Source organism: Carassius gibelio, chromosome A8 (assembly GCF_023724105.1).
Source record: "Carassius gibelio isolate Cgi1373 ecotype wild population from Czech Republic chromosome A8, carGib1.2-hapl.c, whole genome shotgun sequence".
NCBI lineage: Eukaryota > Metazoa > Chordata > Actinopteri > Cypriniformes > Cyprinidae > Carassius > Carassius gibelio.
This window is the reverse complement of record NC_068378.1, coordinates 2,453,851-2,472,668: the sequence shown is the minus strand read 5'-3', so window position 1 is coordinate 2,472,668 and position 18,818 is coordinate 2,453,851. Positions and strand designations below refer to the sequence as shown.

Sequence of the window (18,818 nt, the reverse complement as noted above, 5' to 3'; positions counted from 1 at the left end):
TTTTATGCAATCATCGCAAAGCATCTTTACAGAAAATGAAGTTTCTAGTTGTACTTCATCAGTGATGACTGTCAGTTTATGTGCATATGGCAGAAATTTTCGGGAAAATACATACAAGACGTAGTCAACCAGACGATGAACATTATTGACAGCAATTATATTATATGATTTAATCTAACTAATAATATTTGGTAGTTCAGTATGTTGTTTCAGGGGTAGAATCTTATACGAATGTATTATTATTATAATTATAATTCTTATTATTTTTTATTTTTATTTTTTACACATGCGAGCTGAAATGCCATTTAAATAAAGCTCTCTAGTTGTTGAACATTATTATAAAAATAAACCAATAGGGGAGACGGGGGCTAACTGTCCCACTTTTTACTGTGCATACAACTTTTTTTTTTTTTTTCACAACAATTTTTCAAAAATATTGATAATGGACAAATCATTCATGCAACTGGACACCTGACTCAAAAGCTTACATTGAAAATGAGTGATAAAGCTTATTACCTTCTGTGTTTCTAAGACACAGCCTCTGCGCCTCCTCTATACTGCATATGGCACCGCAGTTTAATTGAGCATTGATCAGAGGAATAAAGTGACTTCTCTCACAATTTTGACCTTCTCTGGAGTTCTGTTGTGTTGTGTGTGTCTTTGTGTTTTCAAGAGGGAGTCCAGCTGGTCTCTTGTGGCTTCTCATGTAAAACTGGCTCTGGTCCATCCTGCAGACTCTATTCTGAGCGTAAGATAAGGCATACATTAACACATCATTTATACATATTTACATCGGTGTCAGACTAAGTTCATTCGGACCTGGGCAGTTTCCTAAACAATGGAGCAATATCAGAAAGGAGTTTAATAATTTCAGAAGTCTGAGGAAAGCTTTTTCAATGTCTCTCTCTTCTGCTCAACAAGGCTACATTTATTTGATCAAAAATACAGCAAAAGCGTTAATATTGTGAAATATTATTGTAAAGAAGACAGCTGTTTTCTGTGTGAGTTTCTGTTAAAGTGTAATGTATTTCTGTGATGCTCCGCTGTATCTTCAACATCATTCCTCCAGATGATTCTTCAGAAATGCTTGTGATATGATGATTTCTGATGATTATCAGTGTTGAACACAGTTTGGGTGTGATCTGTGCTCTTCTCACTCAGTGTCCCTGTCCTGCGTCGGCTGCCAGCTCAGACAGACTCAGCACACACAGCACCAGAGACGCTCCACTCATCCCTCCACACTGCAAGCTGTTATTAACTCACATCAGGTTAAACTGCTCCCTATGAAGAACTAATGGATGGGAGACCTTGTCTTCAAAAGGACATAGTGGCCCCAGGAAACCATCCATTCCCACCACGTTAACCTGTTCCCCAAACACACAGCTATGTCAGACATGAACTGCAAACGTGATCAAATACATATTAGGTACCTGCACACACAATGAAGGATGGCGCTCTGTACAAACTCTCCTTTTAACTGCTGTAAAAGATGAGAGAAGAATCAGTGTAAGAGAAGTATTCTTGAGTTTACTGTGCTTATACTGTCATGTCAAGCCTCATGATTACTATAGCTTATACAGTTCTGGGGTCTCCATCCAGCTGTCATTCATCCGGGTGTGGACCTGAGATCTGCTGACCGCATGGCCACAGCTGAGCCTCCAGCCTGCAGGGGGCGCTGAGGATCCACACCAGAGCCTTGTGATGAGCTTCAGTCTCTGCCAGAGACACGGACACACTGAGAACCACACCAGAGCGGAGCACTCGTGATGTTACACAGCGTCTGCACTGACTGCACTGTTACATGCAGTCTGAATCTGCTCACTTAGACAATCTTGCTTGTCTCAGTCTGCTCAACTTGTCTCTGTGGTGATGTCAGTGCCCTAAAATGTTATAATGTACTATTTCACACAAAGAGATGAAGGATCGGATGATGATGTTAATAAAGAGGAGTCAGATGACAGTCTGTTATATGCACAGGTGTGCTGTGCTCGCTTTTCTAACTACAAGCAACACTATTCATGCTATCCAACCAGACGAGGGTGATCAAAAGCTCAGAGACTATGTCCATCATGACAAAACTGTCCTCTTCAGGGTAACGTTAGTCTGTTTGTGTAAAGATGCAGTACAGTGCTCCTGACAGACACTGATTGTAAGTAGAAGTGAAAGGGAAACCCCTCTCACTTTAAAGCCGTTCTTCTCAAAATATCATTCAATAATAGCTATCAGCCAACATCAGTATATCAATATATGCCATAACTTTTGTTCTGTTCAACAAAGGAATGGACAAAATCAAAACTCCGCTTTCATATGGTACCTAAACCTAAAAAAGATCAAATTTCACCATGTGTTGGGTTTTACTTTCTTGGTAGACAGTTTTTACATAGCTTTCACATGTCCAAATATAAACATCGGTTGTATTAGCTTTCAGTCTTTGGTCAGTCTTACTTTTCCTTATTCCGGCCCTGTTCTAGCTTGTACTATTCTAAACCATGGCTGAAATTTAGTAAAACGAGCACCTCTTGCCTCTTTATGATGAATCACTTGCTGTATTCCTCATTTGTGTGTCTCTTTAGATAAAAGTGTCTGCTAAAAGAATAAAGGTAAATATAAATGTAAATAAACATTACCTCAAAGCACAGACAGGGGGCGACAGAGCTGAGTAAAGCTCAAACTCATGGCTGGCATTATTCTTTAGATTATGGGAGAGACAGAAAAAGAAGTCAAAACTTAAATTAACCAATTAAGTGCAAATGTATTATAGAGCAGCGTGACATATCCATTCCACCTTGAGACAGCTTCTGGCATGCAGAAAACTCCTGGAAACTCTCTTTATCTTCATTGTACACGTACAGTTTCATTGCTCCTGTCACATGGGCAGTTTTCTTGTGCAGCTTGGGTGGGACTGGAAGACAAAGCCAAAGAGAGGAGGTTATCAATGATTACTGATGCGTCCAGCAGATCTATGAAAAAAACCTCTGCGACTAAACCACATAATCATTTAGAGTGTCCTCATTAATATTCATACCCTTGGTAAACATGAGCAAAACCTACTGTAAAAAAATTGGTTTTGAGGTTTCTCCTCTTGTCCTTTGAATGTAAATAATCACAAAAAATATGTTTTATCCAAAATTTGTGTGCCAAAATGACTTACTGGCCTCACACACAGTCAGGAGGCTTGGTCAAGTGGCCAAACAATCTGTAAGAATCACAGATGGAGACTGCAGACGCTAGTTGGGCTCTGGGCTTAGAAAGTCTCCAAAGCTATGATTAGACCACAACTTTTTTTGGGATGGTTGTCAGAAAAAGTAAAAAAATGCTATGGGTTTATATGGATTTGGCAGAAAAGAAAGAACTGATTGTAACAAAGTACCTCATCTGCACTGTAGACTGTCACATGTGCCCTGTATGTGGCCTTTTAATAAAGACTTTTAATGAGGTGTCCAAGCACTGAAGGAACCGGAACCCTATTGTAAATCTCCCCAACTACTACACATCCATACCCCGTCAGACTTTAGGTAGCACCATAATATGTACTTTTACTTTTTTGCTCATATTTCAGCAACCACACAGGTTATAATCAAACCTTTTTGTCAAGTTGAATATCAATGGATTTTTTGGCATGCATAAAACTATTCCACCATTTTGAGCTTTTATATAAACCAAATATTTTATATATTTTCGAACTCCTCCAAGACCATTTTATAACACCAAATTGTGTATGTGCCATCTAGAAACCCTGAAAAAAGTATCAAAAGAATTTGGAAGATATCCAAGACAACTGTTTAATTCTATTAACAAATTTCTGAATTGTAATATACTGCTTTAACTCAACTTTGTAATATGTTTTTTGTCTTTTTTGATACCAAGATTGATAATGTATGCAAGGTTATTTGTGCTTCTACTTCATTTTCGTCTTCTTCTGTTAATGTCTCTTATTCTGGTACTCTTTTTTCAAACTTCTGCACTCTTGATTCATACTCTCTTCAAAAGGAGGTTTCTCAAATGAAGCCGGCCACTTCTTTACTTGATCCCATACCTACTAGTCTGTTTCAGTCATACAGTATCTTGTTTCCTTGTGTCCAGTTGTTTTGAGCATTAGAAATGACTCTTTGTGTACTGGGGTTGTCCCACCAGCTTTTAAAACTGCTGCAGTTAGCCCAGTACCAAAGAAGATAAATACTGATACAGAACCTATGCTCACTCTCTCCATCTCGCCTTTCTTCTGTGGTTTCATCCTCACTTCCTTCACTCAGTTTTCAGCTCTGGACATGAACAGTGCTGCGGACACTCTTTGCTCCACTTTAACATCTTGCTTGGACAACTTTTGCCCACTGTTGTCTAGACCAGCACGCACTGCCCCATCTGCCCCCTGGCTGTCCGAGGTTCGTGAACATCGCTCTAAACTCCAGAGAGAGTAATGCAGAGAGGAAATGGCAGAAATCAAGAAACTCTTCCGATCTTCCGATCTTCCGATCTTCCGATCTCAGTCTCTCCTCTCTTCCTTCTCTACAAATGTCTTCACGGCTAAAACATCCTACTACCACAACAAAATTAACATCTGCTGTGATGCTCGGACACTCTTCAAAACTTTCTCTTCTCTTCTTAATCCGCCGCCTCCACCTCCTCCATCGACTCTTACAGCGGACCACTTTGCAGTTTTCTTCACAAATAAGACAATAACCATCAGTGACCAATTCTCCACACCGCAGACTGAGGACAACTTCACAATGACCAATGCACATTCTCTCTCCTCCTTCTCTCCACTCTCAGAGATGGACATTTCCAAACTTCTCCTGTCCAATCATCCTACTACTTGTCCACTTGATCCTATCCCCACTCACCTCCTTCAAGAGATCTCTTCTTCAGTCATACCTTCACTTACTCACATTATCAACTCCTCTCTTCACTCTGGAACATTTCCCTCAGCATTCAAGCAGGCTTGGGTAAACCCACTGCTCAAGAAACCATCTCTAAATCCAGTGCTTCTAGAAAACTACTGGTATCCCTTCTTCCATTCATTACAAAGACACTTGAGCGAGCTGTGTTCAACCAGCTTTCTATGTTCCTTGTACAGAACAACCTCCTGGACAGCAACCGTGTTACTCCTCTCCTCATCAGGTTACACTGGCTACCAGCAGCCGCTCGCATCAAATTCAAGGTACTGATGCTTGCCTACAAGACGACCACTGGCACAGCACCAACTTACCTAAACTCACTGGTTAAATCCTATGTGTTCTCCAGAAGCTTGCGCTCTGCAAGTGAACAACGCCTTGTGGTGCCATCCCAAAGAAGTTCAAAATCACTCTCACGGACCTTTTCCTGGACTGTGTCCAGCTGGTGGAATGACCTCCCAATCTCAATTCGTACAGCTGAGTCTTTACTCGTTTTCAAGAAACATCTAAAGACTCACCTTTTCGCCAGCACTTAACCAACTAATACTAGCACTTTTCCTTCTTTTCTTGTCTTTCATTTAATAAATAAAAAAAATTCCCTGTCTATGCGTTCTATACTAGACTAACTGAGACTTGTCATGGCGCTTGTATACTGTTGTTGTTCTCTTGTTGACCTTACTGCTTCTATTGTCCTCGTTTGTAACTCGCTTTGGATAAAAGCGTCTGCTAAATGATTAAATTTAAATGTAAATGATTATGAAAACCTTAATAATTTTCATCCCATATCTAATCTTCCTTTTCTTGTTAAAATTTTGGAGCGAGTGGTTGTTTCTCAGTTATTTTCTCATTTAACTGAAAACAATCTTTTTAGAGCCTTTGCAATCTGGCTTCTGCAAATTCTGTAGTACTGAAACAGCACTAGCTAGTATTGTTAACCCCAGGGTATATAAACCCTTATGTTTTCTTCCACTCTTGTTCAGGTCTAGTCCATGGATGGATGTCTTGCTGGCATGCTCAGTTTTGTTCCTTGTCTTTCATGCATTCCTTGTTCCAGCTCTCCCCGGTTTCAAAGTTCACCTTAATGATGAAGTATGGTGGAGGCACTGACATCTTGTTAGGGTGCATGGTTCATCAAGTACCAACAGATATTATATCAGCATTTAAATGCCCCTTTTAGGAAGTTAAAACTGGGCTGTTTATAATTTACATTTACATTTATTCATTTAGCAGACGCTTTTATCCAAAGCTACTTACAAATGAAGACAGTGGAAGCAATCAAAAACAACAAAAAGAGCAATGATATATAAGTGCTATAACAAGTCTCAGTTAGGTTAACACAGTACACGTAGCATGGGATTTAAAATAATATAATAAATAAAAAGAAAACAGATAGAATAAAAAAAGAATAGAGCAAGATAGTGTTAGAGGTCTTTACACACACTATAAATATATACACACATACACACACACACACACACACACACACAATTGCATAATAAATTAAAAGAAAATAGAATACAACAAGATTAGAAGGTAGTTAGATTTTTTAAAGAATAGAATTAGAATAGTGAGTGTTAAAGTTAGAGGGTCAAATAAAGATGGAAGAGATGTGTTTTAAGCCGATTCTTCAAGATGGCTAAGGACTCAGCTGCTCGGATTGAGTTGGGGAGTTCATTTCACCAGAAGGGAACATTTAATTTAAAAGTCCGTAAAAGTGACTTTGTGCTTCTTTGGGATGGCACAATCAAACGACGTTCACTTGCAGAACGCAAGCTTCTAGAGGCACATAAGTCTGAAGTAATAAATTTAGGTAAATGGGTGCAGAGCCAGTGGTAGTTTTGTAGGCAAACATCAATGCCTTGAATTTTATGCGAGCAGCTATTGGAAGCCAGTGCAAATTGATAAACAGAGGTGTGACGTGTTTTCTTTTCGGCTCATTAAAAATTAATCTTGCTGCCGCGTTCTGAATTAATTGTAAAGGTTTGATAGAACCGTCTGGAAGACCTGACAAGAGAGCATTGCAATAGTCCAGTCTGGACAGAACAAGAGCTTGAACAAGGAGTTGTGCAGCATGTTCCCAAAGAAAGGGCTTGATCTTCTTGATGTTGAATAAAGCAAATCTGCAGGAATGAACCGTTTTAGCAATGTGGTCTGAGAAAGTCAGCTGATCATCAATCGTAACTCTAAGGCTTCTAGCTGTTTTTGAAGGAGTTATGGTTAATGTGCCTAACTTGATGGTGAAATTGTGATGGAACGATGGGTTTGCTGGAATCACAAGCTGTTCTGTCTTGGCAAGGTTGAGTTGAAGGTGATGATCCTTCATCCAGCAAGAAATGTCTGTTAGACAAGCTGAGATGCGAATAGCTACCATCGGATCATCAGGATGGAATGAGAGGTAGAGTTGATTGTCATCAGCATAGCAGTGGTATGAAAAGCCATGTTTCTGAATGACAGAACCTAATGATGCCATGTAGACAGAGAAGAGAAGTGGTCCAAGAACTGAGCCCTGAGGCACCCCAGTAGTTAGATGTTGAGACTTGGACACCTCACCTCTACAAGATACTTTGAAGGACCTATCTGATAGATCTCAAACCACTGAAGTGTGGTTCCTGAGAATTTAAATTATTTTAATTTAAAAGAACTTTAGGAAAAAGTTAGATTTTTGAAGAAAAGATATATATTTATATTTATTTTGGTTTATTTATCTCATATTTGCTAAAGGTATCACCTGTTGAGGGCACTGTATGCTATGAAAATACATAATGGCCTGGTTTCATAAAGAAGGCTTAGGTTAAGCCAGATAGGTCAACTGGGACATTTTAGTAGTTTTTATAAACGTACATTAAAAAAAAAAAAAAACATTACAGTTGTGCATCTTGAGACAAAACAAAGGCAATGACATATTTTAAGATCATTCAGAGCAATTTTCTTTCAGTTGTAACAGCTCATATTAGCATTTTAGTCTGGGATTAGGTTTAAGCTATGTCTGTGAAAACGGGGGCATATGTAAATTATGCATCTACTGATTTGAAGAAATTTCTTGAACCACCCAAATTATCTTTTGGTGCTTCTAGCACACTTAGCCAATTGTCAACTCGCATATATACTTTTCAAACAAAAAAAAAAGTAATGTTTTCTTGGGATATATTCATGATATGCTGCCAGGGTGTGATGCTGAAGAATGTACTTTTATGATACTAAGCCAATAACCTGTAACCTTACTCTCCCCTGACCTGCCCTATATAAATAATTTTTCCCTTTTGGGTAAATTTTTTCATGATGGATTTGTGTTTGCCATTAGTGTTTGGTTTCAGGGTAGCTACAGTTGTTGATTTTTACACAAAGCCTCATTATGATACATGATGCCTTGAAAATCGAACCCGTGATCTGAAACTTTATTATTGCCGCTCTACCAGTCACATAAACTAAACAGTTCAACTGGACACCTGTTAACCTACCCTTACAGAAGATGGCATCTAAACCCTTGGAACACACTGAAAGAAAAAAATGGATTGGTGCCATCAATCAATGAATGTTCAGCAGTCATTTGTGTGTAACAAATACTTAGAGAGAGAGGTGTTCATGATTTAAAGCATATTTACCTTCCTCTTTTGGAGGAAGATTGACAAGTTTAGTTTGTGCATGAGTTTGTGCATGAAGAATGGACTACAACTGAACTGCCAAGCTCTGTCTCCGTTATTTCCACCAGTAAAAACATCCACACCTATGACACATACACCTGACACAATCAGCACTTCACACATCAAAACCAAACTAGAAAAGGTTTAAATATAATGTAAGCTTGACAAAGCATTGGCCAAGCTGAAGCTTTAGGTCTAGTCATGCAAGAACTTGCAGTTAAGTACAGTATGCAAACATTATCTTATCTGAATACTTTCAGATTCAAGTGAGATATGAGAGAGAAAATTAAAAGTTGAAATGTGGTTGCTAGAGTGTTGCTAAGAAATTGCTAAGGTGTTCTGCTTCGTAGGCCATTGCTATGTGATGACTAAGAGACCATCTGTTGACCTGCAGTGTGAAGAGCGGGCTGTGAACCGGAGCATGCTGGAGTGGCTCTGTGAAGAGTACGTGTAACACACATGAACAGTAGTGGCAGACGTCATGTTGTCAAGGTCTTCTTGATGAGCACCTCCATACATTTCCTCATGGGGCTCCTCTTCCTCTTCATCACCACTGCCATCACCCATCACAGATTGATCTGCATCTAACACAGAATAAACACACCTTAAGAAATAATCCTGCTGGTCAGAGAAACCAAACCAACTGTGATGACGCACCTCTGACTGTGACGTTCACCAGGACTTTCAGGCACAAGATCCAGGTCTGCTGCTCTTGGCACTGCACAATGTACAGCAGGCATCTAGACTGCTCACATAGACATGCTCGTCATCCTGGATACAAGAACGACCACCTAAGACAAGACAATCAGACAAATGAAGGCAGTGAAGTGCACAGTTCTGCCGGTCAGGGTGAAACATCTGTCAAACACTAGTTCACATCTAGCTTTTCTTACCTGATTTTACTTCACTGTAAATTATTCCCTACAGAGACAAAATAATGAACAAAGATTCAGTCACATTAACACATTAACAGAAATCACATACATAAAAAATATTTGCAACACACACACACAGACATATACATTACATGGCAAATATATGTCACAGGTCGGGTGGCCCAAGCTAGACTGCGCCCACCCCTAAAGCAGGACCACCTCGAGGAGCGTATCAGAGGGAAGAGTCGGAGACAGAGAATAAATTTAACAAGTTTTATTTTGAAGTAAAAGCAAATTGGAAAACCTAATCTAAAATCTTCTTCTTTGTTGCCCTCAGGGATCGAAGGTGAACAGTGCAGCGACCGGGGACTCTCCTGCCCTCTTCCTCTGTGCGGGCCACGCAATAGATAGACAGATGGGTGGTCAAGTAGGTATTTCACAGGTGGGGATACGATTGGCAAGCCAGCAGTCTGGTAAGTCTCCTCTGATAATTAAATACTTCCAACCTTCCTTCCTTCTTCCACAGATGCAGAATTTGGGACGGATGGATATCGGTCAGGTCCGTACATGGCAGATACACAGCCTTGAGGTGGGGATGTGTTTGGCAAGTGAGGGGTCCGGTAAGTCTCCTCCGGTAAGTATGTAATTCCAACCTTCCTTCCTTCCTTCTTCCACAGGTACGGAATTTGAGGTGAATGATATCAGTCGAGTACGTATACGGCAGATGCACGGTCTTACGGTAAGGTGGCTTCTCCTGACACCGACAGAGTGGATATTCCAGACAAAGCGTGCCAGCCTCACGTTCATGACAAAGGACAGTCACCTCTCTCAGCACAGGTGGGCCACCAGGATGCAGCAAACTCGACGTCAGCAGGCTATGCAGGGTTTCTACTGAGACAGACAGAATGAATGCTCCAGACAAAGTATACAGTTCACATGCGTTGGAAGGAACAAACACTTCTCACAACACAGATGAATAGCAGGGATACAGCAGACTCGAAGTCAACGGGCTGAACGGGGCTTCTTCTGACACAAATAGAGTGGATATTCCAGACAGAGCATGCCAGCCTCAGATTTGTGACAGAGGGAACAGCCACTGCTTTCAGCACAGGTGGGCTACAAGGATGCAACAAACTCGAAGTCGACAGGCGGCGCGGGGTTTCTACTGAGATAGACAGAATAGATGCTTCAGACAAGTCTATAGTTCACATGCATTGGAAGGAGTGAACACTTCTCACCGTACAGATAAGTTGCAAGGATACAGCAGACTCAAAGTCGACAGATTACACAGGGCTTTTACTGAGGCAGATAGTAAATATTTCAACAGGGCATCTCTTCTCCTATTAGTACAAACAGAGGGGTTAATTCAAATCCCAGATGATAATTCCTCAACATCCAGTCAGTTGGAACAGATCAATGTCACAGAACTCTTACTATTGACCGTCAGCCCACATAACACATAGAGAGTGCATGGCAAAAAGGTATATATCCTCCACACACACAGCAATTCCACTTCAAGCATATAATGTGGGGGAAAACATCAATTTTAGGCATGGCAAACTCACTTTAAAGCCAGCACTCACGTTCGGGTCTCTGTCCGAGGGGAAGGGGGGGGGGGCGCGATCCTCGATGCCACTGAGGATGTTCTGAGATGTTTTTCTTCACAGTCACAGGCAGAGTTCACATCACCATTTATAAAGGAGGGAGAGGTAAGAGATCGGTAATGAATCAGTACAATCCACTCAGTGATAATTATGATCGTGATCAAACCACTCCAAACCACATCCAATTCAGTGTCAAACGTGTACAATTACGAGACTCAGTTCTCAGTTACTTAGCTCCTCTTCAATGCAAACAGGGTATTTCACTCTCCTTCTGTTGTCCTAGAATCCCTCATCAAAGCAACACTTTCCTCTTCATTCACCCGTCCTCCAGTAACTATTACCACACAATAAAACAACTTTTCACAAGGGAGAAAAAACACACCAACCGCCTGTCTCTTGCTTTTTATCCTCTCCACTGTTGATGAGGCCTCACACAAACTCTCTGAGTAAATCCCCCACACCTGTTGCCAATCCGTCACTTGGGGTTGTCATAGCAACAGACGCATACACAGGCCTGGGGACGGGGTTACACTCAAAGCGTCCCACCGGGAACACTGCTTCAGCGGGAATAAGTTCCACATGCCGTTTGTCACACCGTGACATACCCCCCCCGCCAAACTGTTCTAGTCCCGAGAACGGTCTCCAGACACCCAGTCTCCAAACCTGGCTGGAGGCTGACCTCGATTCTCTCACTGGGACCGTCGAGGTGGGGAAATGGGTGCTTCAGGTCATAGCCCTAGGCATCCTGTAATCACCGCCCATCCTACCAGCGGGGGAATCCCGGACGTTTCGACCGGTGGATTCTCTACAACACGTTTTGGGTAGTGTGGGCAAGGGCGGATCAAATTTCGATGCAACACCCATTCGTTTATGCCCGCAATGCATATACGGGTTGGTCTGGGTGTGGCTGTTGCTGAACGACAAATGGCTGAGCCTCCCACCGGTCACTCAATTTTACCTTCCCTTGTCGGCGATTGTCCCGCACCAGTACCCTCTCCCCTGGCAGTAACGGTGCCTCTTGAGTCGTCCGGTCATACAACCTCTTGTTCTTCAATGCTGCTCGGTTAATCTGGCCCGAGACTCATTCGTACGCTGACTGGCGTTGATGATGTCCCGTCACCCAACTACTTCCCTCTTCTCCTGCAGTGGTCCCCAGAAGCATATCCATCTGAAGTCTCACATGTCTGCCGAACATCAGGTAGGTGGGGGCGTAACCAGTGATACTGTGCACACTGTTGTTATATGCCTGTACCATCACCAGGAGCCTTTAGACCCAATGGCCTTGCTGTTCCTCCTCTAAGGTTCCTAATAAACTCAGCAATGTCTGATTAACCCCTTTATGTGCAAACATCGCCGACGGCCCCAGTTTATTATTGTTTCACTTTCACAGCACATTAAACATCACTGTCTTACTTCATCTGGACAAACTGTGCATCAATTGAAAGTTTAAAGACTCTAGCTTCAATATTTGACCAATATTTTGATAAAACATTGTTGCAGTGACAGATATTTAGTGATTTATGTCAGGAGTGCAAAATAATAAATCCGTATTATGCCACATTTTGAATAGAAATTCACCACTCACTCATATTCAGTCACGTCAGCAGCGGTTTATTTGTGTTCACATAGACTCACTGAACAGTGTCAATAAGGATTTATAGACCAAAGATGCATATCTGCGGAGATATATGGATATATTTACTGATGTTTACTTCATATTTCTTCAGACAGAATCGTAATTTCTATTCATTTCCCACTGATTTACGGCATCTGATGATAAACAGCCTCTCCCAGCGATCTGTGTGTGTGTTTGCTGTGCTGTCAGCTCGTGCTGTGTGTGGCTCAGACTCTGATTGGGCCTTCCCAATGTCAATATTAGAGTGTCATAACCGGACACCGCCACATCGTGTCACATGCTTCCTGCACACTTCCTGGTAGTTTTCTGGCCAAAACAACACTGAAACACCTCTGTACACACGAAATATGCGAATAATAAACCCGCGATTATGATAGTAAAGCTTGATATGAGAATTTCTTGAGATCTGGGGCGTTTTTATAAAAAGAAATCGTGCAGCTTGTGCAGCGATGAAAAAGGCTACAAATAACATATTTTTACAACAGTAAATGACCAAATTCCACCCCTGATCGCTAAAGGAAGTTATTATAAACACTCGATCGGGGTTTAAAGTGAGTTTTGAGTAAAAGTGTTCTAATAATTTCATAAATTGTCTGATGTAGCTTGATGGTAATGTTAGCTCCAATGCTATTAATAGCAGGTGCTTTTCTTCTCCATAATGCATTTTTGTCTCAATAATTCACGTAAGGTCGTAAGAAAATGTTTTGTTGTATTTTTATAGTAAGACTTTTGATAAATAAGGGCTAAATGCAAAGAAAGACTGAAGTGAGATCGCTGCTTTTGTTGCTTTGTAAAGCCTGAAAAACAACAATAAAGGCTAATAAAGGTGGAATAAAAACAAAAGAATAATGATAAAAGAATAATGCGGATAATGTGTCATACCTGGCAGAGGTGTGAAAGACTCGTTTGGTGAGAACAACACAACAATGAATCGGGGATATTTGCAAAGCCAACACACATACAAAACACACAGGAGAGTTTACATGTGAGATCTTACAGGGATGACAAGGGCCATAAATCAATCTGATCAGCCTTCTCTAAAAACACACATGACATGGCCTTAGAAAATATTACATAAAATTCACAGTTTTACAGATTCGATTATGAAATTTTTTATGAAGTTTTGGAAGACTTGTGGCTTTAGCTACACTGTGTTTCTAAAATCATATCCTACATCAACAATTTTTTAAATACATTTAAAACATATGTTTTTAATATTTTTATTTTTGTTTTTATGTTTGAGCTTATATATCTCTATTATCATAACAGTCTGAGTGATTATGATTCCTAAACAGTAAACTTTAAAGTGTCAGTTTTGTGAACAAAGGTTGATAATGTATCTAGTCAGAAAGAAAGAGTCGTATGGGTCTTCTTGCATCCGTACAGTTGGCACAGCTCATGGATCACCCTGGACTCAAAGTTGGTTCCTTGGTCTGAGTGGAAAATTTCAGGGCATCCAAATGGTTGGATCACATACCTCCAAAGGGCGTTGGCAGTCGTAATGGCAGTTGGGATGGCCCAAGCATACTTAGTAAAAAGATCAGTCACCACGAGGATGTTCTGGATCCGATGGTCTGCAGCCCAAGGGCTACTGCTCTCTCGAATAATCCCCTTGTCGAGCATCCCTCGCAAAAGGGTGCGGACCTCTGAATACAAGGTCGGGGGCACGGGTCTATAGCGCTCTCGGCTGGGTGCAGCGTCCCCAGTTGGGATTTGATGTCGCACCACATCCGTGCGGCCGTAATCCTCATCGTGAGTAGGAAACAAGTGCTGCCATTCCATTAAGAACTCTTGGAGTTGTCCCAATTGCTCTTCCCCTAGTCCTTCACCCCGTAAAGACTCCCCCATCAGGTGGGTAGGCAATCCTCCTCCTATCTCTCCCGCCCCCGGACCTGCTCGTGTTAGGGCCACCTCTACCACTGTCGGACCTACTCGATTGAAATTGACTTCACTCTGTTCACGGACCTGCTGGGGCCTCACAGAGGTCACCCGGGCCAAACGCTGGTGACGATACAAGTGAACAGGGAAGAGGTACATGTTCCTGACTCGCACTGAGACCTGGCCCCCCTGAACAGTCGCCAATCCTCGAGCAACTTCCACCTAGGGACCATCTTCATGGGGTTCTACCATGACCCATTCTTCCGGACTATAAAGTCGAGGAGGCAACCTGACCCCGACCACAGCCTCACTCTGGGCTGGAATGGACAAGGCGTAATGGCAGGCTACTCTTCCCGTGCTTTCGTGATCCCCCTGTTGTTCAGCCAGACATACCCAACGACAATCGGCCCTGATGCGGTCCCACTCCTTCCCGGCTGATGTTGCAGCTGTTTGAGCCGGTCTACTTCGGAACAGCTCCTCCCAACAATCCGAAATGACGTTCATCCCAATCAGGGCACGATGAGACCCCAGGCCACCACCACGACCACCACTCCTTTCTGTGGCACTATAACTGCCTGAATCTTTAGATCAGTCACAAGGTATCCCACATACAGGATATCGAGACCATTCGCCCCACGTAGCGTCAACCAGGGGGCTTCCGTAGGCAGTCAACCTTCGGTGCCAAACAACTCATGGGCCAAGCTTTCGGTGAATAGGGTCACTTGGGAGCCTGTATCCAAGAGGCACTGCACTTCCTGGTCATTGACCTGAACCACCACCACCGGGCAACAGCCCACCAGGCGGCTCCTAGAAGTTGTAGGCAGAGAGGGGTCTGATAAGGGGGTCCCGACCACTTGACCCACAGTGGCCGGAAACTCTAAAAACCCCCTTGCGATGCACGTTGAGCAGGACACTGACGAAAGTAATGTCCCGGCTCTCCACAGCTGTTGCAGATGGGACGCCCATGCTCATCCCACTGAAATCGAGAGCCCGAAGGTCAGGATGGATGGCGGTCGGGAGGACGGTTCCCATCAGAGTAAGCCCGCCCCCGCGGTAAAGAGGACAACTGGAGGCGCTATCGATGAAGCTCCTCCATAAAAGATTTAGATAGGTCAGACATTTGTTCCCGCACATCTCTCTTCAACTCTTCCCTGAGGGCCTGCTTCCAGTCAGATGTCGTAGTAGTCGAAGGGGTGCTAACAACATTCGTGGCTAGGCAGCTGGGATGATCTACATTCTCCATGTGATCATGCTCAAGGACCAGTTATTCTTGTCGAAGCTCTTCAAAGGTCAGGTTCGGGGTTAGTCGAAATTGCACCCGCAGACTCTGACGCACAGGGAACCCGTAACCTCAATAAAAACTGATCTCGTAGTAGAACCTCTTCGCCCCTCCAGGCCATGATCCTGTCTCCCTGTGAGTCTAGAAAAACTGCCACCTCAGAACAGCTACTGGGGTGGTGTCTCCATATTGTCCCGTGAGGACGTCAAAAATGGACTGGACAGTCGCTCGAGTTGCTGCCGGTGCTGCCTGAACTTCTCTCCTTGCTTCCCCTTCCAAGGAGTTTAAAACAAACTGAACCTGCTGTGGGGCACTCAGACCTTGGAGCCCTGCCAGGTACTCCACCTGGATCTTCCACATCGACAAGCTCATTTCAGATCCCGGGCCTCCATACTTCGGAGCCCACAGAGCCCCCGTAAAAATCGGCACGACGGGTTGCCGTGCCCCAGGCACTTCCTCTTCTGCCATCTCAACCTCTGGTCGCTCAAATCGAGGTAGACCCTGCCGACTATGCCAAGAAATCTGTCACAGGTCGGGTGGCCCAAGCTAGACTGCGCCCACCCCTAAAGCAGGACCACCTCGAGGAGCGTATCAGAGGGAAGAGTCGGAGACAGAGAATAAATTTAACAAGTTTTATTTTGAAGTAAAAGCAAATTGGAAATCCTAATCTAAAATCTTCTTCTTTGTTGCCCTCAGGGATCGAAGGTGAACAGTGCAGCGACCGGTGACTCTCCTGCCCTCTTCCTCTGTGCGGGCCACGCAATAGATAGACAGATGGGTGGTCAAGTAGGTATTTCACAGGTGGGGATACGATTGGCAGGCCAGCAGTCTGGTAAGTCTCCTCTGAAAATTAAATAATTCCAACCTTCCTTCCTTCTTCCACAGATGCAGAATTTGGGACGGATGGATATCGGTCAGGTCCATACATGGCAGATACACAGCCTTGAGGTGGGGATGTGTTTGGCAAGTGAGGGGTCCGGTAAGTCTCTTCCGGGAAGTATGTAATTCCAACCTTCCTTCCTTCCTTCTTCCACAGGTACGGAATTTGAGGTGAATGATATCAGTCGAGTACGTATACGGCAGGTGCACGGTCTTACGGTAAGGTGGCTTCTCCTGACACCGACAGAGTGGATATTCCAGACAAAGCGTGCCAGCCTCACGTTCATGACAAAGGACAGTCACCTCTCTCAGCACAGGTGGGCCACCAGGATGCAGCAAACTCGACGTCAGCAGGCTATGCAGGGTTTCTACTGAGACAGACAGAATGAATGCTCCAGACAAAGTATACAGTTCACATGCGTTGGAAGGAACAAACACTTCTCACAATACAAATGAATAGCAGGGATACAGCAGACTCGAAGTCAACGGGCTGAACGGGGCTTCTTCTGACACAAATAGAGTGGATATTCCAGACAGAGCATGCCAGCCTCAGATTTGTGACAGAGGGAACAGCCACTGCTTTCAGCACAGGTGGGCTACAAGGATGCAACAAACTCGAAGTCGACAGGCGGCGCGGGGTTTCTACTGAGATAGACAGAATAGATGCTTCAGACAAGTCTATAGTTCACATGCATTGGAAGGAGTGAACACTTCTCACCGTACAGATAAGTTGCAAGGATAGAGCAGATTCAAAGTCGACAGATTACACAGGTCTTTTACTGAGGCAGATAGTAAATATTTCAACAGGGCATCTCTTCTCCTATTAGTACAAACAGAGGGGTTAATTCAAATCCCAGATGAAGCATGAAGTGCTCTAAAACTTTCTGGTATACGGCTGTGTTGACCTTTGACCTCAGAAAACACAGTGGACCAACACCAGCAGATGACATGGCACCCCAAACCATCACTGACTGTGGAAACTTTACACTGGACCTCAAGCAACAAGGATTGTGTGTCTCTCCTCTCTTCCTCCAGACTCTGGGACCCTGATCTCCAAATTTGTTTGTATTTTCCTCTCGGTTTTGTGGCTCTGAGTCTGTCTCTACATGCACATTAGAGCTGCCCTCTCCTGCACTGTGAACAAATTGATAGCGGTCATAAAAGTACGATTTAAACCATGCTAATGCACTTCCATTAATGCCAACAAAGTTTTCTAGTCTATTCAAAAGAATGTTGTGGTCAGTAGTGTCGAACACAGCACTAAGATCAAATATAACTAATAGAGAGATTGTCACGGTTGGTAAACCGTGATCTCTGGGTTTTGCACTTTGTGGTGAAGTCTGTGTGTTTTGCGTTTGCACTGATTAGTTTGTGGGCATCTCCATTAATTGTCATCAGCAGCAGCTGTCACTCATTACACACTCCCTCTATATTGGCTTGTCTCACGTCTTGTGTTTGTGAGAACGTTGTTTCATGTCTGATCTCTGTCTCTTGCTTCTGTGTTGTTTGTGTTGGATGTCCGTGTCTTCCCCCGGATCCTCATCCACTCTTCGCACTTTCACAAGCATCACGACCTACCTTCGGCTCGATTCCCTGCAGTTCCTGTGGCATCCTCTCCTGCTGCCTTCTCACCGTCACCATCAGGATTACTCACCGTGTCATCGCCATCTTGGATTTCTGTCTTCCCAGCATCGTGTTGTACTCTTGTCTGTTTGTTTTATATTCATTAAACTGTTTAACTCGCACTTGTTTCCAGCTCCTCCTTCACCCAGTCGTCACAGAGATACAACCACAGTAATTTAATTACTTAAATTAAGAATTTATTAACCTCTGGAAAAAATTCTCTTACTTCAAACTTTCTGCCAAAAGTGAGTGATCCTCAAGGTTTTTACACTTTATTTTAAATTTCAAAAGTAAAATTTGCGTCAGACCTTTCTTCCACTGTTTTCCTCAACTAATTCACTTACTATAGGCCTGCTTTCACTTTCCTGCACAGCTTCACAATTTGAATCCTCATTTTTCCGTATCAGCCTGATCATTCCCTGCTTCCATTCTCTGCACTCCTTCTATTCGTAAAACAACTTCAGTTTCGTTTGCATTTTCATTTATTTCAACTTTCTTCTTGCGTGGACAA

The 18,818-nt window shown here is 43.0% G+C and overlaps 1 pseudogene; it reads right to left on the bottom strand.

Annotated features, from left to right (window-relative positions):
* Nucleotides 1–1,602: 1,602 nt before the first annotated feature.
* LOC128018099 (uncharacterized) lies at nucleotides 1,603–12,267 on the bottom strand (annotated as a pseudogene).
* Between the last annotated feature and the right edge of the window lie 6,551 nt (nucleotides 12,268–18,818).